General features: G+C 45.0%; 1 protein-coding gene and 1 non-coding gene across 2 annotated transcripts in view; one reads left to right on the top strand and one right to left on the bottom strand.

Annotated features, from left to right (window-relative positions):
- LOC140069225 (NACHT, LRR and PYD domains-containing protein 3-like) overlaps window positions 1–25,986 on the bottom strand; it is a 185,768-nt gene that overhangs the window by 79,984 nt on the left and 79,798 nt on the right. The gene's annotated exons all lie outside the window — the stretch shown is intronic.
- LOC140071479 (U6 spliceosomal RNA) lies at window positions 782–888 on the top strand. Its single transcript, XR_011849174.1, has one exon. It is a non-coding gene; the product is annotated as a U6 spliceosomal RNA (small nuclear RNA).

Raw genomic sequence — 25,986 nt, 5'->3', positions numbered from 1 at the left:
ATTACACCTTGCTAAACTCTCCAAGGGGTGTGCTTTCCAAAATGGTGTCTCTTGTTGGGGCTTTCCTCTGTTTTGGTATCACTATGGCTCTCCAAATGCATCCTGACACATAAAAACTTTTTCAGCCATATTTGCCCTCCAAAAACGAAACAACTCTCTTTCCCTTCCAAGTGCCCCCCTGTGCCCGTACAGCGGGGTACAGTGACAAAATGGGTATTGGCATACTCAGGAGGAATTGTAAAATGCATTTTCCTTTTTAACCCATTGTGAAGGTGCAAATTTTAGTGTTCAATGAATCTATAGTAAGGTAAAATTACATTTCTGTAATTTCACTTTCATTTATCTTTCACCCTCATGAAACGCTCATAGGGTTAACAAAATTCCCAAAGGTTGTTTTGAGTATTTTGAGGGGTGTAGTTTCTAAAATGGTGTAATTTGTGGGGGGTTTCTGTCATGTGGGCCTTATAAAGTCACTTCTAACTAAATTGACCCTCCAAAAGTAGGTTTTGATGAATTTCGTGAAAATTAGAAAAATTGCACCTAAAGTTATAAGCCTCCTAACATCCTAAATAAAGGAAAATATGTTTGAAAAATGATGCCAAGTTAAAGCAGACATATGGAAAATGTTAGTTATCAAGTTATTTTAGTGATATGACCAACTTTCCAAAAAGTAGAAAATTTTGAATTTGGAAAACATTGGTTTTTTTTTTTCAAAAGTTTTGACAAATTTCCATTTATTTCATAAATAAATACTAAACATATTGATTAAATTTCTCAACCAGTGCTCGCTTCGGCAGCACATATACTAAAATTGGAACGATACAGAGAAGATTAGCATGGCCCCTGCGCAAGGATGACACGCAAATTCGTGAAGCGTTCCATATTTTTAGAGAACAAGACATGACCCCCCTTCTGACCAAATGGGACACCCTTAAATGGCTAATTAGGGGCGTATTTGTCAGACATGGGACCCGCCTGAAAAAAGAAAAGGCTCACAAACTGCAACTAGCCCTACAAAAAGTTTCCTCTCTCGAAACACAGCACAAACGTGCGCTAGCGACCTCTACACTGCGCGAATTACAAGCGGCCAGACAACAAATGTGGACAAATGCTAGCGAGAGCCTTGAAGAGGCGCGCGGCCCAATCCTTTATTTCAAGTATTAAGTCTGCACCGAACAAGATAGCACACTCCACTCCAGATATCTGTGAGGCTTTCCACTCCTTCTATACAGACTTATACGACCTCCCAGTCACCCCCTTTCCCGCAGGAGAGACGAACATATCTCCCCCCTCCCCATTTACCCTCCCCTCAGTAGATACCATTTCAGCCTTAGAAGAACCATTCTCACAAGCAGAACTAGAAGCGGTTGTCAAAAGCCTCCCAGGTGGTAAGAGCCCCGGCCCGGACGGCTACACAGGGAAATTTTATAAACACTTCCTGTCCATATTGAGCCCTATTTTGCTGAAAGCATTTAACACTGTTTCTCCGGAATCTCCCCCCCCCCCCCCCCAAGCAACATCCGCACACGTCGTGGTCATTCCCAAACCAGGCAAAGACCCCCAATCCTGCGGTAGCTATAGACCGATTTCACTCCTTAATATCGATCTTAAGATATATGCCAAACTTATAGCCAACCGGTTAAATCCCCTCTTGCCATCTTATTCATAAGGATCAAGAAGGGCTTCCCGGCTAGGGACGAACCCGAGACAACACCATAAAAACCCTCGACATCATGAAATACGCCCAGTCCCATAAAATCCCTATGATGATACTATCCCTGGACGCCGAAAAGGCCTTCGATAGGATTGCCTGGTCTTCACTAAAAGAAACCCTACACAACATTGGATTAGGGCCCGTCTTCACTGCCAAAATATTGTCACTATATAACAATCCATCAGCCAGATTGAAAATCAACGGAACCCTATCTGCCCCCTTCTCCATCAAAAATGGAACCCGGCAGGGTTGCCCCCTCTCCCCGCTCCTATACGTTCTAGTGATGGAACACCTATTAGGAGCCATACGTAACAACCCTAACATCCAGGGTATTTCCATTGTCGGGGTCGAGCATAAGTGTTCAGCTTTTGCAGACGACCTCCTGGTCTATATCACCAACCCTGCCCAGTCCCTACCAGCCCTGATGTCCAACTTAACAACATTCGGGAAGTGGTCCAACTTTAAAGTTAACATGACAAAATCAGAAGCCCTAAACATATCTCTCGCCCCCTCTGAAGTAGATACCCTCAAAGCAACCCTTCCTTTTACCTGGCCCCCCGGGGGCATTACTTACCTGGGTGTTAAGATCTCTAGTGACTTATCCAAACTGTTTAATAATAATTTCTCCCCCCTACTGGCCAACTTCATTGCAGACCTAGATACATGGCGGAAAAAAGATTTCTCTTGGTTTGGCAGGCTGAATATCCTTAAAATGACCCTCCTGCCTCGAATACTTTACCTCCTGCAAACCATCCCCATCACCATTCCTACTTCCTTTTGGGATAGAACCAGAAAGTGCTTCTCTAAATTTGTCTGGTCCACGGGTCGTCCCAGAGTGAAAAGAGAAATACTGATTCTACCAAAAGATAGAGGAGGTGTAGGTCTGCTGGACTGTCGCCTCTACTACTTGGCGGCAGCTCACGCTAGAGTGCTTGATCTCTTTCATCAGAAACATTCCAAAACATGGGTCACACTGGCGCAAGATATATGTCCCAGAGAAATCTCCACCCTCCCCTGGACGTGGTCCCCCACCGCTAGAGATTCCACCCCTCTTTCATTCTCCACCGAACACACACTGCGAATTCTGAAAGGTTTAAGCCCCCGTTACTCCCTAGTGGACAAACAAGGGCCACTCACACCTATCATGGACAACCCCCTATTCCGACCTGGCTTCCAAAAGAGTGAATTCCTATCGGGCACACAACTTAAACCTCTTCGCTTTGCACATGTCCTGGCAGGAACCACTCTACAGCCGCTTTCAGTACTATTATCAGACACCACACCAACAGCCACTCACCAATTCCAATATACCCAACTCCGACACTTTCATGCCTCCATTAAATCTCACTCCCAACTCTCACGTACTCTGACACATTTCGAACAATTATGTCTGGCACGTACTCACACGCCCCATGCCTTATCAGAGATGTACAAACTGCTAATCTCTCCCAGCCGTACATCTACTCCGTCTTTTTGCAAAGCTTGGGAAACGGAATTGGGGAAGTCCTTTTCGGAAGGACAATGGTCACAATGTTTCTCTCTGGCTCAGAAGGCAGTCATAGCCTCTAAACACCAAGAAACTAGTTATAAAATATTGGCGAGATGGTATAGAGTACCCTCGCTTTTACACAAAATGTTCCCAAATGTCCCAGACAGCTGCTGGCGATGTGGATCGACAGGAGGTACAATGTCCCACATCTGGTGGCGGTGCCCTCGCCTGCAAAACTTTTGGCCCAAGATACTTCAGGTCATTGAAGAGGTCACAGGCCTTAAAATACCCAATACTCCTGAAGCAGTGTTACTATTTATGTTTGATATCCCCGTCTCAACATACAAGAAATCGCTAGCAAAACACCTCTTGCAGGCAGCCAAGACAATCATTCCACGGAAGTGGAAATCAGACTCCCCCCCCCCCCACACTGAGTGAATGGTTCGGGGAGGTAGCCCTAACGCACAGAATGGAGGAACTCATCGCTCAGTCCCCAAAGGACCGAATGCGATTTTCTAAGACGTGGTTTCACTGGCAGCAGTTCTTGAGCTCCCAGTCCTACCGCACATTACAAGACTAAGGCTTCTGTGGAGGTGGTGCAACTGGGGAAAACTACAACTCCCGGTCCACATAACTATTACCATTACATACCCCTTCTACTCCCTCCTCCCGTCCCCACCCATCCTCTCCTAACCCCCGCTTACCTAATCTTTCGTTCCCCCCCCCCTCTATCTCCTGTCTTCTTAATCTATATTTGCTATGTGTATTGGCAACAAGGTTTGCCCTACCTTCATTATAATGTATAATCTCTTATAACAAAGATAATACAATAGTGAAGATCAGTTTTTACTGCTCGTTCTTGTTATAAATGTTCCATCATTGTATCTTTAACTGAAATGTTGACTTGTTAAATATGCATGCCCTAAAGGCAAATAATGCATAAAATCATATTACTCTGTATGTTTCTCAATTTAAATCAATAAAACCTTGAATGATAAAAAAAAAAAATTTCTCAACCAACATGAAGTACAATGTGTCACGAAAAAAACAATCTCAAAATTAACTGGATATGTTAAAGCGTTCCAAAGTTATAACCTCTTAAATAGACACATGTCAGATTTTAAAAATGGGCCGTGTCAGGAAGGTGAAAAGTGGCTTCAGCATTAAGGGGTTAAACGCCTTATCTTTCTCGCTTATTGCTTTCCTTACAAGACTAGTTGCCACATTTGCTTTTTCTTGTTCCTTTCTTGCTTTTTTTTCCATAAGGTATGTGTTTCTCACAGGACTTTTTCAGAATATATGAGAAAAAGTCCCATTTTTTGGGGGGGGGGGCTTTTGTCCCAGTCTATGCCTTTAAGGTCTTCCCTTAGTTGCTGAAAATTTGCCCTCCTGAAGTTGAGTGTTGGTTGCCCCTTCACTAACGCTCTTAGTAAAGCGTAATACAAAATCAATGATATTATGATCACTATTCCCCAGGTTCCCCCCAACCTGTAGTTTTGATACCCTATCAGGTCTGTTGGTAAGGATAAGGTCCAGCAGTGCGCCCCCTCTTGTTGGTTCCAGGACTAGTTGCGACAGGTAATTGTATTTTGTTGTTGACAAGAACCTGCTGCCTTTGAAGGACCTGCAGGTTTCTGCCCCCCAGTCAATATCTGGGTAATTGAAGTTCCCCATGATCAGTCCTTCCTTGTGCTTTGAAGCCGCATCCATTTCACTTATCAGCATTTCCTCTGCTGCCTCCATTATATTTGGAGCCTTATAACAAACCCCTAGTAATATTTTTATTTTTATTTTTCCCTCCTCTTATCTCCACCCATAGGGACTCCACATTTGCGTTACTGATGTCATCTCGCAGGACGGGCTTGAGGCAAGAATTCACATATAAACAAACCCCTCCCCCTTTTTATTTATACGATCCTTTCTAAAAAGACTATAACCATCTATAGTAACAGCCCAGTCATAGCTACTGTCCAGCCAGGTCTCGCTGATACCCACTATATCAGATTTCCGTTCCAACATCAAGAGTTCCAGTTCCTCCATTTTGTTTGTGAGGCTTCTGGCATTTGTGTACATACACTTTATATGGTTTTCCCTGTCCGTATTCCTTTTGTCCTTATTCCCCAATCTCATTCCAGCCCCCCTTCCTCCCCCATGGACTATGACTCTTCCCAGCTCTCTATCTACACTGTCTATTTGCCCTGCACAAGTGTAGTTGCCCTCCCCCCAGGTCTCTAGTTTAAACACTCCTCCAACCTTCTAGCCTTTTTTTCCCCTAAAACAGCGGCCCCCTCCCCATTGAGGTGCAGCCCATCCCTACTGTAGAGCCTGTAGCCGACAGAAAAGTCAGCCCAGTTCTCCATGAACCCAAACCCCTCCTTCCTACACCAACTTTTGAGCCACTTATTTACCTCCTTGATCTCCCGCTGCCTTTCTGGTGTGGCACGTGGTACAGGCAGTATTTCGGAGAAAACTACCTTTGAGGTCCTTGCCCTGAGCTTATGGCCTAAATCCCTGAAGTCATTTTTAAGGATCTTCCACCTACCTCTTACATGGTCATTAGTGCCAATGTGGACCATGACCGCTGGTTCCTCACCAGCCCCTCCCAGTAATCTGTCTACCCGATCCGCAACCTGCCGAACCCGAGCACCCGGCAAACAACACACTGTTCGGTATGCACGGTCTTTGTGACAGATTGCCCTGTGTGTTCCCCTAATAATGGAATCTCCCACTACCAGCACCGCTTGCCTGTGCTCCCATTCAGTGTCTGACTGGGTTTCCTTAGGCCCACCAGAGAAAATCAATTTGAGGGCCCACTCTTCATTATTCCCTAGGAAATATACTCTAGCAGCCTCCAAATTGTGGTGTTTTCTGAAGGACCTCTGGGGTTCAGTATTGGGTTGAGCCAGGGCCCACCGGAGGATCCTCTGGTACTCTGGTGGGCCAGTCCGACACTGCTCCCATTACCCTTCTTACTGGAGCAGACAGTCCCCTGGTTGCTAGAGGCCACGTCTTGCTGCAGCATTGCTACCCCAGAGCTGATATCCCCCTCATCCGCCAGCCTGGCAAACTTATTGGGGTGCACCAGATCAGGACTAGACTCCCTACAACTCTTCTCTCTACCCCGCCTTCTACATGTTACCCAACTAGCTGCTAGACATTTCAAAAATTATGAAAATGTAAAGTAGACAAATGGGAAATGTTATTCAGCAACTTATTTAGGTGGTAAATCTATCTGCCTGAAAACGTGATGATTTCGAAAATGGCAAAATTTTCAAAAGATTCATTATTTTTTCTTTTTTTTGTAAATAAACGCAAAACTTATCAGCCAAAATTTACCACTAAAATGAAGCACAACATGTGGGGAAAAAAGCAATCTCAGAATCACTTTAAGTAGCAGAGTTCAAAAGTTATAACCATATAAAGCGACGCAAGTCAGAATCCAAAAAATGGGGGTGAGCCTTAAGCTACAAAATGGCTGCGTCCTTAATGGGTTAAAGCCAAAACTGTCTGCCTTAAAGAAGGGGTTCAAAATAGCACAACTACAATACAACAAAAACATTAGATTCATTATTTGGTCACAAATACAGCTAGTAGACAGGTTACCATAGAGTCCAATTAACTAAATCACACCCTTCTTTCAGCTAAAAATTGTTTCCATCCAGTGGATCCTTCCCGTGCCTCCTTCTTTAAATTCAGCACTTGTTCCCCATATATCTATCATAAAATCACAGCAGCCTCCATGGACTTCTACTCCTCCTCAACCTCCATGGAGGCTGCTGTGATTTCATGTTATCAGATGCATACATGGTGTACATTTTCCTAATATTAGGGTGTAAAGGACCTTAGATGACATCACCCTGGTCACATGACATAAAAAGCTAAATGGTATGAAGGAAGCATGGCACATGGGAAGAGCCAATGGGTCACGCCAGATAAGAGAACAAACTTGATTTTATGGGGATGTGAGGGAAACATTTTTTAGCTAAAAGGTGGCATTTAGTTAATAGGGCTCTATGGGAGCCTGCCATTAGCTGTTTATGTGAGAATGTGGTGACAGGTTCCCATTAACATACCCCATATTCCTTTGCCCGAATACACAGATCCCAGAAAAACTGCTTGCAATAACAACCAACTTGTAAAATCAATGTACAATGTTATTATACACCTGACTGTCTCAGTCGCATGTATTTAAATACATCCTGTAAATGTTGGAGAAGCTGCGGTAACAAAGGAACATTGCTGCACATATTTTGTATTTGTTCCCTACTTAAGTCCTATTGGACAAACGTTTTTTAAATTAAATAACAGTTGCAGGAGGTATCACAATAGCAAATAAGATTTACTTACCCAGTCCTGACGCAATCCAGCGGCGTGTTCTCCGTTGAGGATTCGGGTCTTCCGGCGATTCACTAAGGTCGTGCGCCCGATGTCCACCAGGTGTTGCTGCTGCGCTGAAGTTCGCCTTAGTTCGTCATCCATTCCTGGGTGCAGGTAAGCGCGTGTCAGGCGACACATTTTTTTTTTTTTTTAAACACCGAGTTTTTTTCCGAAACCGTCGGGTTTTCCGACGGCCACGTCCCCGATTGCTGTTGCATGCATGCCGTCGCCGATGCGCCACAATCCGATCGCGTGCGCCAAAAACCCGGGGGAAATTCAGCGCAGACCGGTAATTTTCAAGAAACCCAAGGAAAAAGAGCAATTCCGGCCCTTAGTAAATGACCCCTACTGTGCTCAGATAAAGATCTGGGTACAGCAGAATCTGGGGAGACAAAAAGATAATAAAACATATATCGCCACAAGTGGATCTATTCTACTTTCTGTTTCTCAAGATATTACAGACCAATAATTTTTCTAAATTTATTTTCAGCAACCAACAATCTTAAAAACATGTTAAAAACATAAAATAAACTATAAAAAACTAAAAAATACAAACAAAAGCAAGTAGTGATAGATACTTGAGCTGAGTTCACACTGTTATAACTGAACATCGAGCATTAGACAATTTAGATAGAAGTCATAAAGTGAGTAATAAATTATATACCGTACAATGTTTTTACAGAGTCTTTCCTCCTGACTATAGATGCATAAGGCGACCTAAGTTTATTGCAGATCCTGCAGTACTGGGGGTCGGTGTGCAGTAGCGGGGGGTCCGTGTGCTGAAATATCAGCCTGACCGTGGATCGGGGTCAGGCTGATCAGACAACTGCAGGATCTGCAATAAACTTAGGTATCTGAATTTTTATGTTTGTATAACATGCTTGCTTAATGTTTATAAACATCAGTGAGGTAGATATGTGTACAGGCGGTCCCCGTGTTATGTTCAAGGTAGGTTCCTTGGGTTTGTTCTTAAGTTGAATTTGTATGTATGTCGAAACTGTATTTTTTATAATTGTAGATCCAGACAAAAAATTTTTTTGCCCCAGTGACAATATTTTGCTGTAATGGGACCAAGGATTATCAATAAAGCTTCATGACTTCACCAGAGGTCAGAGGAGGCAGAGAGGTCCGTCTGTAACCAGGGGTCGTCTGTAAGTTGGCTGTCCTTAAGTAGAGGACCGCTGGTATATGTATTTTATATATTATACAAATTCCACTGGAATAATAATAATCTGAAGAGCCAGTTTAGTCATGTGTACAAAATTAAAATCCATATCAGTTTTTATAGATTACCTCCAGGTTTTATCAAACACCAGATGCCTACAAATAGAAACCAACGTTCTGGAAGTTGAAAAGAAGCTCCCAGGCTAAGCATATGGCGCTCAAAGAAATCTATAAGTTACACTTTACTCTACAAATTGTATGGCAAGTAACCAATATTTTAGGCCTACTCTATAACCGGATGGAGGAGATGCAGCGATCGTCTGCTGAGGATTAACTATTGAGGCAGTTGAGGACCTCACACATACCAACACTGAGTGGACTGCCATCAAATCTGCAAAGAGATGAGTATGACCTTGCTTTTATATTAATGATCTCTCAAAACCTAATATAGTGACACCTACATAATTTATTAAGAGCGAAGTATTATACCTGGTGGTGTTGACATTTCTGGTATCTGTAGTTGGACTAAAAAATGTCCAGTACACAAGCTCAAAAATCTAACATGCTGGCCCGTCACTAGGAACGTACACTGTGTATATACTTAATCTCCGGAACACCAGAGGAGAGACTCTGTAAAAACATTGTACGGTATATCACTTATTATATACCCGTATATACTCGAGTATAAGCCGACCCGAGTATAAGCCGAGACCCCTAATTTTACCACCAAAAACTGGGAAAACCTATCGACTCTAGTATAAGCCGAGGGTGTAGTATACAGCCAGCCAGCCCCCATGTAGTATACAGCCAGCCAGCCCCCATGTGGTATACAGCCAGCCCTGCCCCAAGTGGTATACAGCCAGCCAGCCCCCAAGTGGTATACAGCCAGCCCTGCCCCAAGTGGTATACAGCCAGCCCTGCCCCAAGTGGTATACAGCCTGCCCTGCCCCAAGTGGTATACAGCCTGCCCTGCCCCAAGTGGTATACAGCCTGCCCTGCCCCAAGTGGTATACAGCCTGCCCTGCCCCAAGTGGTATACAGCCTGCCCTGCCCCAAGTGGTATACAGCCTGCCCTGCCCCAAGTGGTATACAGCCTGCCCTGCCCCAAGTGGTATACAGCCTGCCCTGCCCCAAGTGGTATACAGCCTGCCCCAAGTATGCCAAGCTAATTAAAAAAATAAACTTAATACTCGCCCGGATCCTCGGCGGCGGCTCCCGGTCCTCAGCGTCGGCTTCCGCTTCTCTCTGCATTCTTCACTAGCTGGCAGTCGCGTCCATGCGAGCTGCCGGCGGGCGCGCACTATGATGTGGCGGTGTCGCCGCCGATGACATCCGGGAGCCGCCGCCGAGGATCCGGGTGCCGAAGGGTGAGTATTAAATTTTTTTTATTGACTCGTGTATAAGCAGAGGTAAGATTTTTCAGCACATTTTTTGTGCTGAAAAACTAGGCTTATACACGAGTATATACGGTAATTTAAAGTTTATGAGTAAATTATACTTTTATGAGGAATTAATGACTTCTAATTGTCTAATGCTGGATGTGCAAACCCAGCTCAAGTATCTATCACTACTTGCTTTTGTTTTGATTTTTTTATTGTTTATTTTATATTTTTAACATGTTTTTGAGATTGTTGGTTACGGAAAATAAATTTTAGAAAATTATTGGTTTATAATATCTATGAAACAGAGTAGAATAGACCCACTTTTGCCAATATATATGTTTTATTAGATTTTTAAAATTAAAGCAGAAATAATAGAGAAACAAATTGAAGTCTCTAAAAATGGTATTCCTTCTGATGCTGCCACCAAGCAATAAAGGAAACAAGCAAATAACACATCATAGATCTAAATGAATAAAATATTCACATTGAAGACTTTGTTCTGCACAAAGTTGAATGTGCTGACAACAAAATCACAAAAAAATCATCAATGGAAATCAAATTTATTAACCAATAGAGGCCTGGTTTTGGAGTCGCCCACAAAATTAAAGTGGAAAAACACAGTACAGGCTGATCCAACTTTGCTTTAATATCCGTAAAACAGGACAAAATAAGGGTCAGTGTTGTGTGTGGCCTCCACCTGCCTGTATGATCTCCCTACAACACCTCAGCAGCTCCTGATGAGGCTCAGTATTGTGTGTGGCCTCCATGTGCCTGTATGATCTCCCTACAACACCTCAGCAGCTCCTGATGAGGCTCAGTATTGTGTGTGGCCTCCACATGCCTGTATGTCCTCCCTACAACGCCTCTGTATGTTCCTGATGAGGCTCAGTGTTGTGTGTGGCCTCCACGTGCCTGTATGACCTCCCTACAACGCCTCTGTATGCTCCTGATGAGGCTCAGTGTTGTGTGTGGCCTCCACATGCCTGTATGACCTCCCTACAAAACCTTGGCAGCTCCTGATGAGGCTCAGTATTGTGTGTGGCCTCCACATGCCTGTATGACCTCCCTACAACGCCTCTGTATGTTCCTGATGAGGCTCAGTGTTGTGTGTGGCCTTCACGTGCCTGTATGACCTCCCTACAACGCCTCTGTATGCTCCTGATGAGGCTCAGTATTGTGTGTGGCCTCCAAATGCCTGTATGACCTCCCTACAAAACCTTGGCAGCTCCTGATGAGGCTCAGTATTGTGTGTGTGGCCTCCACATGCCTCTATGACCTCCCTACAATGCCTTGGCATTCTCCTGATGAGGCTCAGTGTTGTGTGCGACCTCCATAAGACGGACATGGCAAAGTCTGGAGATGCCATGGAGAGCGATCTGCTGCCTGCAACATCCTTCAGCATAATGGGTTTGGCAGTAGGTCAGGAATGGGATGGGGGGTAGACGATCAGCCCTCCATGTGCTTGCTAGAGGAAGCCTGACTGCCATTAGGTAACAAGATCAGACCCCTTGTGAGACCATATGCTATTGGGTTGGCCCTGGGTTCCTCCTAATGTAGGACATTACTAGACCTCATGTGGCTGGACTGTCAGCAGCTCCTGCAAGATGAAGGCAATTAAGATATGGATTGACCTGAATCCTCAGACCTGAATCCAATTGAGCTCCATCCACTCTAATCCAAGTCTGGGAGGAGATCCCTCAGGAAACCATTGGCAACCTCATCAGGAGCATGCCAAGGCATTGTAGGGAGGTCACACAGGCACATGAAGGCCACACACAATATTCAGCCTCATCAGGAGCTGCCAAGATGTTGTAGGAAGGTCACATAGGCATGTGAAGGACGCACACAATATTGAGCCTCATCAGGAGCATGCTGAGACAATCGAGGGAGTTCATACAGGCACACGGAGGCCACACACAATACAATCTCAATCCCTACGTTATCTCATTATACCTGAGAAGTTAAACTATTTTCTTTCCATACGGCATAACTCTGTCCTAAAATGTTTTGAAATTTTACAATCTATCCCAACTATGACTTCCTTGCTGCATCCACGTTATCATAATAATATTTTAACTCAGACCTTCTAGAGCCCACGTAGAGGAACCTGAATGCCTCCAATACTGCCATATTATTGGGATTACCGTTTTATTTTGTTTTAACTATTGGTATTCTTCATATTATAAAAGCCAATAACTTTAGGGCCGATACATTGACCTTATCGGCATAAAAACGTTGTATCCTGCACTATTTCACCATAGATAAATACATTGTACGGTGTTGTCCCTCTCCTCTGTACAGGTGATTACTCTACCAGCGCTTCTCTATAAAGAGGAATATCAGTAAAGAGTTATTTTTTTTACTAATTCAATTCAAACAGTCATGACAAACAGAACTTTTTTTTTTAAGTCTTAGCATGTGTTAATGTTGAAGATTATGGCAACAGCAAAGGAAAACCCAAAATGTATTTTCTCTAAAAATGTAATAATAATTTATTTATATAGTGCACACAGATTATGCAGCGCTGCACAGAGCTTGCCAAATCGTTGTGTCTCCATGGGGCTCACAATTTAATCAACCTACCAGTATGTATTGGCATGTGGGAGGAAACCGAAGGACCTGGAGGAAACCCATGAAAACACAGCATGAAGGGAATAGTTGATGGCACTGAAGAGGTGTTAAAGCATGGAGGGATCAAATTATGTGCTGCAGAGATTAAATGGAATGGAAGGATCAGATGATGGCGCTGCAAAGTTGTTATGGCATGGACGGATCAGCTAATGGCATTGCAGAGGTGTTGTGGCATGGAGGGAATCACCTATGGTGCTGCAGATATGTCATGGCAGGAAGGGATCAGCTCTTATGACATAAAGAGATCAGTTGATGGTGCTGTAAAGGTGTTATGGCATAGAGGGATCAGTGGATGATGATGCGGCAAGATTATGGTATGGAGGAATCCGCTGATGGTGTTGCAGAGGTGTTATGGCATGGAGGTTTAAGCTTGTGGAGCTGAAGATGTTTTGTGTCATGGAGAGATCAGCTGATGGCTCTACAGAAGTGTTATGTTATGGAGGATCCAGCTGATGGTGCTGGAGAGGTGTTATGGCATGGAGGGATCGGTTGTTGGCGCTGCACAGGTGCTATGGAATGTAGGGATCAGCTGATAGTGCTGCAGAGGTTCTATGGCATGTAGGGGTCAACTGATGGCGATGCAGAGGTGTTATGGCATGGAGGTGTCAGGTGATGGTGCTGCAGAGGTTTAATGGAATGAACGGAACCGCTAATGGCGCTACAGAAATTTTATGGCTTGGAAGGTTAAGTTGACGGCGCTGCAGAGGTGTTATGGTATGGAGAGCTTAGCTGATGGTACTACAAAAGGGTTATGATATGGGAACTGCAGTGGTGTTGTGACATTGAGGGATCAGATAATGGCACTACAGATGTGTTATGTTATGGAGGATTCTGCTGATAACGCTGCAAAGGTGTTATGGCATGGAGGGATCAACTGATAGTGCTGCAGAGATGTTATATCATGGAGGGGTCAGGTGATGGTGCTGCAGAGGTGTTATAGCATGGAGGGATCAGCTGATGGTGCTACAGAGGTTTAATGGAATGAAGGGAACAGCTGCTGGTGCTGCAGAGATGTTATGGCATGAAAGGTTAAGATGAAGGTGCTGCAGAAATGTTGTGACATGGAGAGTTCATCTGATGGCGCTGCAGAGGTGTTATGGCATGGGGGGGAACAACTGATAGTGCTGCAGAGGCGTTATATCATGGAGTGTTCAGGTGATGGCGCTGCAGAGGTGTTGTGGCAAGTAGGGTTAAGCTGATGGTGCTGCAGAAGTGTTATGGTATGGAGGGATCTGCTGATGGAGCTGCAAAAGTATTGTGGCATGGAGGTGTCATCTGATGACGCTGCAGAGGTGTTGTGACTTGGAGGGATCAGCAGATGTGATATCATAGTATCATAGTATCATAGTATATAAGGCTGGAAGGAGACGCAAGTCCATCAAGTCCAACCTTCAAGAATTAAATAAATGTTTTATCCCCATAACCCGTGATATTTTTTCTCTCCAGAAAGGCATCCAGGCCTCTCTTGAACATGTACATAGAGTCGGCCATAACAACCTCCTGCGGCAGAGAGTTCCATAGTCTCACTGCTCTTACAGTAAAGAACCTTTGTCTATGGTGATGGTAGAATCGCCTCTCCTCTAGGCGTAGAGGATGCCCCCTTGTCCTGGTCACAGGCCTAGGTATAAAAAGATCTTTGGAGAGATCCTTGTACTGTCCGTTCAGGTATTTGTACATTGTAATGAGGTCTCCCCTCAGTCGTCTTTTTTCTAAACTGAATAATCCCAAATTTTGTAATCTGTCAGTGTATTCTAATCCCCCCATTCCCCTAATAATCCTGGTTGCTCTCCTCTGCACCCGTTCCAGCTCTATTATATCCTTTTTATACACTGGTGCCCAAAACTGTACACAATATTCCATGTGTGGTCTGACCAGGGATTTGTATAATGGCAAAACTATGTCTTTATCATGAGAATCTATTCCTCTCTTGATACATCCCATTATTTTATTTGCTTTAGCAGCAGCCGCCTGGCTCTGGTCACTAAAATTAAGTTTACCATCCACCAATACGCCCAAGTCCTTTTCAGCTTCAGTTTTACTAAGTAATTGACCGTTTAGAACATAATTATACTTTTTGTTTCCATGGCCCAAGTGCATAACTTTACATTTATCTACATTAAACCTCATCAACCATTTCTCTGCCCATCCCTCAAGCTTCCACAAATCCCTCTGTAATGCTAAACTATCGACCTCAGTATTTATTACTTTACACAGCTTAGTATCATCTGCAAATATTGAAACTTGACTGTGTAAACCCACTACAAGGTCATTAATAAAAATATTAAAAAGAAGTGGCCCCAATACTGACCCCTGTGGCACTCCACTGGTAACATCAACCCAATCTGAGAATGTGCCATTAATGACCACCCTCTGTTTTCTATCACTAAGCCAATTACTTACCCAGATACACAGATTTTCTCCTATTCCCAGCAGTCTCATTTTATATACCAACCTTTTATGTGGCACGGTGTCAAATGCCTTTGAGAAGTCCAGATATACAACATCCACAGCGTCCCCCAGATCCAGTCTTGAACTTACCTCCTCGTAGAAACCAATCAGATTAGTCTGACAGGACCGATCTCTCATAAACCCATGCTGACGCTGGGTTATAAGGTTGTGCACAGTGAGATACTCCAGGATAGCATCTCTAATAAACCCCTCAAATATTTTCCCCACCACAGCAGTTAGACTTACGGGTCTGTAGTTTCCAGGATCGCTATTTGATCCTTTTTTGTATATTGGTACCACATTTGCTATGCGCCAGTCCTGTGGAACATAACCAGTCCTCAGTGAATCTTCAAATATTAAAAATAACGGTCTGTCTATCACGGTACATAATTCATGCAGAACCCGGGGGTGTATGCCATCTGGCCCCGGTGATTTATCTATCTTAGTGGTTGCGAGGCGGCGCCGTACCTCTTCCTGGGTTAAACTGTTGACATTATAAAAAGAATTAACATTATTCCTCATTGTGTCTTCCACCAGGGGATTTTCCTGGGTAAAGACAGTTGAGAAGGCGACATTCAGTAGATTGGCCCTTTCCTCATCTCCTTCCACCATGACCCCCATGTTATTTCTAAGGGGACCCACACTCTCTGTTTTTAGTTTCTTATCATTTATATACTTGAAAAATAATTTGGGATTATTTTTGCTCTCCCTGGCAATATTTCTCTCAGTCTCTATTTTTGCGGCCTTTATCTGCTTTTTACAGGATTTATTTTTCTCTCTATAATCCTGTAATGCCTCATCACTACCTTCACGTTTTAGCACCTTAAATGCTTTATCTTTCTCGCTTATTGCTTTCCTTACAAGACTAGTTACCACATAGGGTTTTTCTTGTTCCTTTTATGCTTTTTCCCATAAGGTATGTGTTTCTCACAGGACTTTTTCAGAATATATGAGAAAAAGTCCCATATTTTGGGGGGCTTTTGTCCTTGAGAGCATTATCCCAGTCTATGCCTTTAAGGTCTTCCCTTAGTTGCTGAAAATTTGCCCTCCTGAAGTTGAGTGTTGGTTGCCCCTTCACTAACGCTCTTAGTAAAGCGTAATACAAAATCAATGATATTATGATCACTATTCCCCAGGTTTCCCCCAACCTGTAGTTTTGATATCCTATCAGGTCTGTTGGTAAGGATAAGGTCCAGCAGTGCCCCCCCTCTTGTTGGCTCCAGGACTAGTTGCGACAGGTAATTGTCTTTTGTTGTTGACAAGAACCTGCTACCTTTGAAGGACCTGCAGGTTTCTGCCCCCCAGTCGATATCTGGGTAATTGAAGTCTCCCATGATAAGTACTTCACCATGCTTTGAAGACGCATCCATTTCACTTATCAGCATTTCCTCTGCTGCCTCCATTATATTTGGAGCCTTATAACAAACCCCTAGTAATATTTTATTATTCTTTTTCCCTCCTCTTATCTCCACCCATAGGGACTCCACATTTGCGTTACTGATGTCATCTCGCAAGACGGGTTTGAGGCAAGAATTCACATATAAACAAACCCCTCCCCCTTTTTTATTTATACGATCCTTTCTAAAAAGACTATAACCATCTATAGTAACAGCCCAGTCATAGCTACTGTCCAGCCAGGTCTCGCTGATACCCACTATATCATATTTCCGTTCCAACATCAAGAGTTCCAGTTCCTCCATTTTGTTTGTGAGGCTTCTGGCATTTGTGTACATACACTTTATATGGTTTTCCCTGTCCCTATTCCTTTTGTCCTTATTCCCCAATCTCATTCCAGCCCCCCTTCCTCCCCCATGGACTATGACCCTTCCCAGCTCTCTATGTACACCGTCTATTTGCCCTGCACAAGTGTAATTGCCCTCACCCCAGGTCTCTAGTTTAAACACTCCTCCAACCTTCTAGCCATTTTTTCCCCTAAAACAGCGGCCCCCTCCCCATTGAGGTGCAGCCCATCCCTACTGTAGAGCCTGTAGCCCACAGAAAAGTCATCCCAGTTCTCCATGAACCCAAACCCCTCCTTCCTACACCAACTTTTGAGCCACTTATTTACCTCCTTGATCTCCCGCTGCCTTTCTGGTGTGGCACGTGGTACAGGCAGTATCTCGGAGAAAATTACCTTTGAGGTCCTTGCCCTGAGCTTATGGCCTAAATCTCTGAAATCATTTTTAAGGACCTTCCACCTACCTGTTACTTTGTCATTAGTGCCAATGTGGACCATGACCGCTGGTTCCTCACCAGCCCCTCCCAGTAATCCGTCAACCCGATCCGCAACCTGCCGAACCCGAGCACCCGGCAAACAACACACTGTTCGGTATGCACGGTCTTTGTGACAGATTGCCCTGTGTGTTCCCCTAATAATGGAATCTCCCACTACCAGCACCTGTCTGACCTTGCCTGTGCTCCCATTACCCTTCTTACTGGAGCAGACATTCCCCTGGTTGCTAGCGGCCACGTCTTTCTGCAGCATTGCTACCCCAGAGCTGATATCCCCCTCATCCACCAGCCTGGCAAACTTATTGGGGTGCACCAGATCAGGACTAGACTCTCTACAACTCTTCCCTCTACCCCGCCTTCTACATGTTACCCAACTAGCTGCCCCCTCACTCTGCACCTCCATACTTCCCTCCCCACACCCATCTGCCCCCTCACTCTGCACCTCCATACTTCCCTCCCCACAACCATCTTCCCCAGAGAGTTTGTGCTCCAGGAGCAGCAAACTTCGTTCCATATTATCAATTGCCCGCAGCCTTGAAACTTGTTCATTTAGATCCAGAATCTGGGCTTCCAGATGAGCAATTTTCACACACCCCACACAGCAGTATTCCCCCTCGAACGGCTGTTCAAGGAAAGCATACATGGCACAGGATGTACACCGTGTAGCAATGCCACTTATGGAGTCCATTATTCTAATGGGGATTACAATATAAATATGCACAGAAAGAATTTACAGTCAAAGTAACACAAAAACACAGAAGTTACCTACTAAAGCCCCTCAAACGTAAGTCCCTTAAACCTAAGTCACACTTATGACACTGCACACACTTGGGATCAGTGCACACTCGCTGCCAAGCTCATACACTCGCTTTGCTAATGCTTTTTTTTAAAGTTATCGGCCACAAAAATCTGCAGAGCTCACTGCACAAGATCTGGCTGCAAACCACCAAACAAACTGACCACAGAAGTATATAAAGGCTGCTAATTAGATAGCCACACCCCACTATTAATTAGGCAGCACCTGTGACTATACTGTCTAGATAAGCAAGGTGAATGCCTCCCTATACCCCCCTCACAATATACAGATTATGCAAGTAAAATACCTTCAGATCTACTTGGTTGCAATAAAAAACACACAATGAATATCAGGAAATAAAAATGTAGATGCACTTATCTATTTGTCGCAGGATCCAAAAAGTACTCCTTCCCTTAAACCTAAGTCACACTTATGACACTGCACACACTTGGGATCAGTGCACACTCGCTGCCAAGCTCACACACTCGCTTTGCTAATGCTTTTTTTTAAAGTTATCGGCCACAAAAATCTGCAGAGCTCACTGCACAAGATCTGGCTGCAAAACCAGATATGGAGGATTCTGTTGAGGTGTTATGGCATGGAGGGTTAAGCTGCTGGTGGCACTTCAGAGGTGTTATGGCATGGAAAGATCAGTTGATGGTGCTGCAGAGATTTAATGGAATGGAGGGATCAGCTGATGGTGCTGCAAAGATATTATGGCATGTAGGGTTTAGCTGATGGCAGTGAAGAGGTGTTATGATATCAGCTGATGGCGCTGTAGAGGTGTTGCATGGAGGGTTCAGCTGATCACACTGCAGATGTTTAATAGAATGGAGGTATCAGCTAAAGGTGATGCAGAGGTGTTAAGGCATGAAGGGTTTAACTGATGGCACTGCAGAGATCAGCTGATTGGGCTGAAGAGATTTTATGACATGGAATGACAAAGAATAACTTGAAGAGGTGTTATGGCATGGATCTATAAGCTGATGGCAAAGCAGAAGTGCTATAGGGATCACCTGATGTAGCTGTAGAGGTGTCATGGCATGTAGGGATCAGCTGATGGTGCTGCAGAGGTGTTATGACATAGAAGGATCGGCTGATTGTGCTGCAAAGGTGTTATGGCACAGAGGGGTCATCTGATGGCACTGCAGAGGTATTTTGACATGGAGGGATCATCTGTTATGGAGAATTCCGCTAACGGCACTGCAGAGGTGTTATCGAATGGAGGGATCAGCTGATGGTGCTGCAAAGATGTTATGGCACGGAGGGAACAGCTGATGGCCCTGCAAAAATGTTATGACATCAAGGTGCAACACCCCTGCCAATGCATAGGCAGAGGAGTAGTTGCAAATAAGCCCCTTTGTCTGTGTGTCCTCAGTAGGTGAGCCTGTACAACTCACTTCAAGATCACACAGTTAAATAGAGGTAATTAGCAGCGGTAGATTCTGCCTGGAAAGGCAAGGGTTAAATCTATTTAATGTTTGTTATCCAATGATGTTCCTTGTTTGTAACTAGAGTGTAATTGGAGAGTGAGACCACCTGACCAGAGGATAACAAAACACCTGCACAGGAAGTGACAACATGAGGAGCTCTTAGGCCCCAGCTCCTGACACAGGAGCATCTCTTCTACAACACTGAGTGACCAGAGACGGTGTGAGATACACCTTCAGTGTCTCTCACAGAGCTACCTCCTAGGATTACAGCTGCAGCTTCCAGCATAGGACACAGCTACCCCCAACCTGCATCTGCAACCAGGCTGGTGAACAAACTCCTGAGGATCACTCTCCATGACCACTCTCCAGTAATCCGACATCTGTACAAGATCATTTGGTGCGTTGCCTGCTGTTGTTCGAATAAAGAACTGTAAGTTATTTTTGCACAACGTTGCCTCCGTCTGGTCCCTTATATGGCTGTAACATTAAGGGCTCCCCATCCATTACTCAGGGACACATACTACAGACTCTAGGGGCTGCCCCAGGGAGAACCAGTATATCAGCCTCTCCCTCCATATATCTTGCACACACCACCTGCTGGAGACCTGCCAGGCTGTAGGACAGCCCTTTGGTCCCCATACCAAGCACCGTGACAATAGCGTGCCTAGGCCGCAACCGCCAGCCACTCCGGTATTCTGGGTCCCGGCTGCCTCCAGGCCCCAAGGAAAGGCTAGGCCCTGGTGGGGGGATGTTGCAAAGGGATCAGTTTATGGCACTGCAGAGGTGTTATGGAATGGAGGGACCAGCTGATGGTGATCGAGAGGTGTTATGGCACAGAGAATTTAGTTGATGGCGATGAAGAGGTGCTCTGGCATGCAGAGATTTTATGACATGAAGGAATCAGCAGATGAAGCTGAAGAGGTGTTATGGCATCAAGGTATCAGCTGATAACATAGCAGAGGTGTTATGGCATAGAGGGATCACCTGATGGTGCTGTAAAGGTGTAATGACATGGAGGGATTAGCAAATGGCACTGCTGAGGTGCTATGGCATAGAAGGATCAGCTGATGGCAAAGGTGGGATCCACTGTTGGCGCTACTGAGGTGTTAAGGCATGGGGGTATCAGCTGATGGCATAACAGAAGTGTTTTGGCATAGAGGAATCACCTGTGCTGTAGAGGTGTAAGGGCATGAAGGGAACAGCATATGGCGGTGCAGAAGTGTTGTGGCATGGAGGGATCAGTTGATGGCGCTGCAGTGGTGTTATGGCATGGAGGCATCAACTGATGGCATTACAGAGGTGTTTAGACATGGAGCGATCAGCTGATGGCGCTGCAGAGGTGTTATGACATGGAGGCATCAACTGATGCCGATGCAGAGGTGTTATGGCATAGAGGGATCAGCTGATGGCGCTGCAGAGGTGTTATGGCATAGAGTGATCAGCTGATGGTGCTGCAGAGGTCTTATTTTATGGTGGGATCAGTTGATGGCACTGCAGAGGCGTTATGACATGGAGGCATCAACTGATGCCAATGCAGAGGTGTTATGGCATGGAGGGATCAGCTGATGGCATTACAGAGGTGTTATGGCATAGAGGGATCAGCCGATGGCGCTGCAGAGGTGTTTAGGCATGAAGGGATCAGCTGATGATGCTGCAGAGGTGTTATGACATGGAAGCATCAACTCATGGCAATGCAGAGGTGTTATGGCATGGAGGGATCAGCTGATGGCGCTGCAGAGGTGTTATGGCATAGAGGGATCAGCTGATGGCACTGCAGAGGTCTTATTTTATGGTGGGATCAGTTGATGGCGCTGCAGTGGTGTTATGGCATGGAGGCATCAACTGATGGCAATGCAAGGTGTCATGACCTGGAGGGAGACCACCGGGAGATAAACCAATAAATCTTTTATTTGTTAAACATTGAATATGTTAGATATGTATAATCAATTGACAATGATGTTAATTTTCTCATCAGATCATTGCTGTGGAAACGAAGGAGATGGTGACCCTGGTGCTGGAGCCAGTCCAAGAACCAGAGGTCCAGTCAACGCAGCAAAGGCCGCTAGGAAGCAAGAAGATCAGTGATGGGCAGCTCATCCTACATGAGCTGCGGGTGCTGAATGCCTAAATAGACCTGCTGTTGTCAAAATTTGTTTTGTCCAATGCAGTTTTGTCCAATGCAAGATTTTGATATATTTTTTTTTAATTATTATTTATGGTTTATTGCTGTATTTGCATGTTTTGCATGTGTTTACTGTATTTGTTATAATAGTGGGAACACCTTTGCACTATGTACACTGTTTTTGCTATTTTTTGCTGTTATTATGTTACATGTGAATGCTGTAATGTTAAATGTTTAAAACCAAAATCGAATAAAATGATTGAACATAATAATAGTGGGAAAAAAATACCAAGAAAAAACGATCAAAAAGGGTTAGAGGATGTAGAGGATGCCTCTACATGGTATGGTGATGGTAGAACCTCCTCTCCTCTAGGTGTAGAGGATGCCCCCTGTCTATGGCGATGGTAGAACCTCCTCTCCTCTAGGTGTAGAGGATGCCCCTGTCTATGGTGATGGTAGAACCTCCTCTCCTCTAGGTGTAGAGGATGCCCCCTGTCTATGGTGATGGTAGAACCTCCTCTCCTCTAGGTGTAGAGGATGTCTCCTGTCTATGGTGATGGTAGAACCTCCTCTCCTCTAGGTGTAGATGATGCCCCCTGTCTATGGTGATGGTAGAACCTCCTCTCCTCTAGGTGCAGAGGATGCCCCCTGTCTATGGTGATGATAGAACTGCCTCTCCTCTAGGTGTAGAGGATGCCCCCTGTCTATGGTGATGATAGAACTGCCTCTCCTCTAGGTGTAGAGGATGCCCCCTGTCTATGGTGATGGTAGGACCTCCTCTCCTCTAGGTGTAGAGGATGCCCCCTGTCTATGGTGATGGTAGAACCTCCTCTCCTCTAGGTGTAGAGGATGCCCCCTGTCTATGGTGATGGTAGAACCTCCTCTCCTCTAGGTGTAGAGGATGCCCCCTGTCTATGGTGATGGTAGAACCTCCTCTCCTCTAGGTGTAGAGGATGTCCCCTGTCTATGGTGATGGTAGAACCTCCTCTCCTCTAGGTGTAGAGGATGCCCCCTGTCTATGGTGATGGTAGAACCTCCTCTCCTCTAGGTGTAGAGGATGTCCCCTGTCTATGGTGATGGTAGAACCTCCTCTCCTCTAGGTGTAGAGGATGTCCCCTGTCTATGGTGATGGTAGAACCTCCTCTCCTCTAGGTGTAGAGGATGCCCCCTGTCTATGGTGATGGTAGAACCTCCTCTCCTCTAGGTGTAGAGGATGCCCACTGTCTATGGTGATGGTAGAACCTCCTCTCCTCTAGGTGTAGAGGATACCCACTGTCTATGGTGATGGTAGAACCTCCTCTCCTCTAGGTGTAGAGGATGTCCCCTGTCTATGGTGATGGTAGAACCTCCTCTCCTCTAGGTGTAGAGGATGTCCCCTGTCTATGGTGATGGTAGAACCTCCTCTCCTCTAGGTGTAGAGGATGCCCACTGTCTATGGTGATGGTAGAACCTTCTCTCCTCTAGGTGTAGAGGATGCCCCTGTCTATGGTGATGGTAGAACCTCCTCTCCTCTAGGTGTAGAGGATGCCCCCTGTCTATGGTGATGGTAGAATCTCCTCTCCTCTAGGTGTAGAGGATGCCCCCTGTCTATGGTGATGGTAGAACTGCCTCTCCTCTAGGTGTAGAGCATGCCCCCTGTCTATGGTGATGGTAGAACCTCCTCTCCTCTAGGTGTAGAGGATGTCCCCTGTCTATGGTGATGGTAGAACCTCCTCTCCTCTAGGTGTAGAGGATGTCCCCTGTCTATGGTGATGGTAGAACCTTGCCATTATCATGAAGTACAATGTGAGAAAACATTCTCAAAATCACCTCGATATGTTAAAGCGTTCCGAAGTTATAACCAATTATTGTGAGACATGTCAGATTTTAAAAATCAAGTCTGGTCATTGAGCTGAAAACAAGCGCCGTTGATAAGGGGTTAAATTTCATCAGCCATTTCTCCGCCCATTCCTTCATCTTATCCATACTATCCGCCTCAGTAGTAGCTTAGTATCATCTGCAAATATTGAAACTTGACTGTGTAAACCCACTACAAGGTCATTAATAAAAATATTAAAAAGAAGTGGCCCCAATACTGACCCCTGTGGCCTCCACTGGTAACATCAACCCAATCTGAGAATGTGCCATTAATGACCACCCTCTGTTTTCTATCACTAAGCCAATTACTTACCCAAATACACAAATTTTCTCCAATTCCCAGCAGTCTCATTTTATATACCAACCTTTTATGTGGCACAGTGTCAAATGCCTTTGAGAAGTCCAGATATACAACATCCACAGCGTCCCCCAGATCCAGTCTGGAAATTACTTTCTTGTAGAAACCAATCAGATTAGTCTGACAGGACCGATCTCTCATAAACCCATGCTGACACTGGGTTATAAGGTTGTGCACAGTGAGATACTCCAGGATAGCATCTCTAATAAACCCCTCAAATATTTTCCCCACCACAGCAGTTAGACTCACGGGTCTGTAGTTTCCAGGATCGCTTTTTGATCCTTCTTTGTATATTGGCAGCAAATTTGCTATGCGCCAGTCCTGTGCGTTCCTGGTGCTTATATGCATTATTACTAGAGATGAGCGAGCACTAAAATGCTCGGGTACTCGTTATTCGAGACGAACTTTTCCCGATGCTCGAGTGTTCGTCTCGAATAACGAGCCCCATTGAAGTCAATGGGAGACTCGAGCATTTTTCAAGGGGACCAAGGCTCTGCACAGGGAAGCTTGGCCAAACACCTGGAAACCTCAGAAAAGGATGGAAACACCACGGAAATGGACAGGAAACAGCAGGGGCAGCATGCATGGATGCCTCTGAGGCTTCTTAATCACACCATTATGCCAAAATTATGGGCAACAGCATGGCAATGACAGAGTGACCGAATGAGGCTAGATAGCATCTAAAACATCCAATAATTGACCCTGACACTATAGGGGACTATGCAGAGGCAGCAGCGGCAGGCTAGAGAGTGTCTTGGCAACATACCCCAAATGGACTCAGGCTTAAAACCAATGGGTGGCAGAGAGGAACCAAAGGAGGTGAGCAAGAAGCGCTGAAATAATATCGGTAAATGATTAAAGTTTGCCAGTATATTTTGTGGATTACAAAGCAGGGTGGTGACAAAGTTAACAAGTTTGATGAGGAAGCCATGAAAACAACCCAAAATTCTGCCTGACACAGCTCGTTTGATAAGGGGACCATGTATGGAGGCAGTGAACTAGTAGTAGATTAAAGGTGCTGCAGTTAAAACTATGTTAGTTGGATCTTGAGATGGAGCTGGCGCTCCGCTGCCAGGCGAGCTTTCGCCAATCCAAGCCCCTGTCTCTAGGCTACTCCCCAAACAGCACTTCTAAGAACCTTTTGTATAAGATCAAGTGTAGTAGCGTTCTTATAAGTTTAGGATATGGCGGGTGAGGGGAATGTAAACAGATGCGCAAGAAGCGCTGAAATAATATTGGTAAATGATAAAAGTTTGCCAGTATATTTTGTGGATTACACAGCAGGGTGGCGACAAAGTTAACATGGAAGCCATGAAAACAATCCAAAATTCTGCCTGACACAGCTCGTTTGATAAGGGGACCATGTATGGAGGCAGCTATATGGACGACTTTTAGGAGGCAGCTATGGCGATGACGTGTGGAGGTAGCAATGGAGACAACGTGTGAAGGCAGCTAAAAAGACGACATGTGGAGGCTGCTATGGAGACAATTTAATTTGGATAGTGCCTGTATGTGGCAGTCCAAAAAAGTTTTCAAACCAGAGGAGCAGGTAGGTGGTCCTCCAGAAAAATTACATAGATTGAGTGCCTGTATGTGGCACTCCCAAAAATTGTTTAAAACAGAGGACAGGGTAGTTGGCCCTCCAGAAAAATTAAATACATAGAGTACTATAGCCAGAGCCAGTTGGCCCTGGCAAAAAAATAGCCAGTTTCCTCTGCTTTAGTGTACAAAGAGGAGGAGAAGGAGGACAATGAGGAGGAGGAGTGCATAAATTATTCAGGTTGAGCTTCTTTCACCTGGTGGAGAATGAAAATGCGGAGAAATCCAGGCTTTATTCATCTTAATAAGCGTCAGCCTGTCAGCGCTGTCAGTCGACAGGCGTGTACGCTTATCGGTGATGATGCCACCAGCTGCACTGAAAACCCGCTCGGACAACGCGCTAGCGGCAGGGCAGGCAAGAACCTCCAAGGCGTACAGCGCCAG

Source organism: Engystomops pustulosus, chromosome 7, assembly GCF_040894005.1.
Source record: "Engystomops pustulosus chromosome 7, aEngPut4.maternal, whole genome shotgun sequence".
Classification (NCBI taxonomy): Eukaryota; Metazoa; Chordata; class Amphibia; order Anura; family Leptodactylidae; genus Engystomops; species Engystomops pustulosus.
This window is presented reverse-complemented; position numbering and strand designations above follow the sequence as displayed.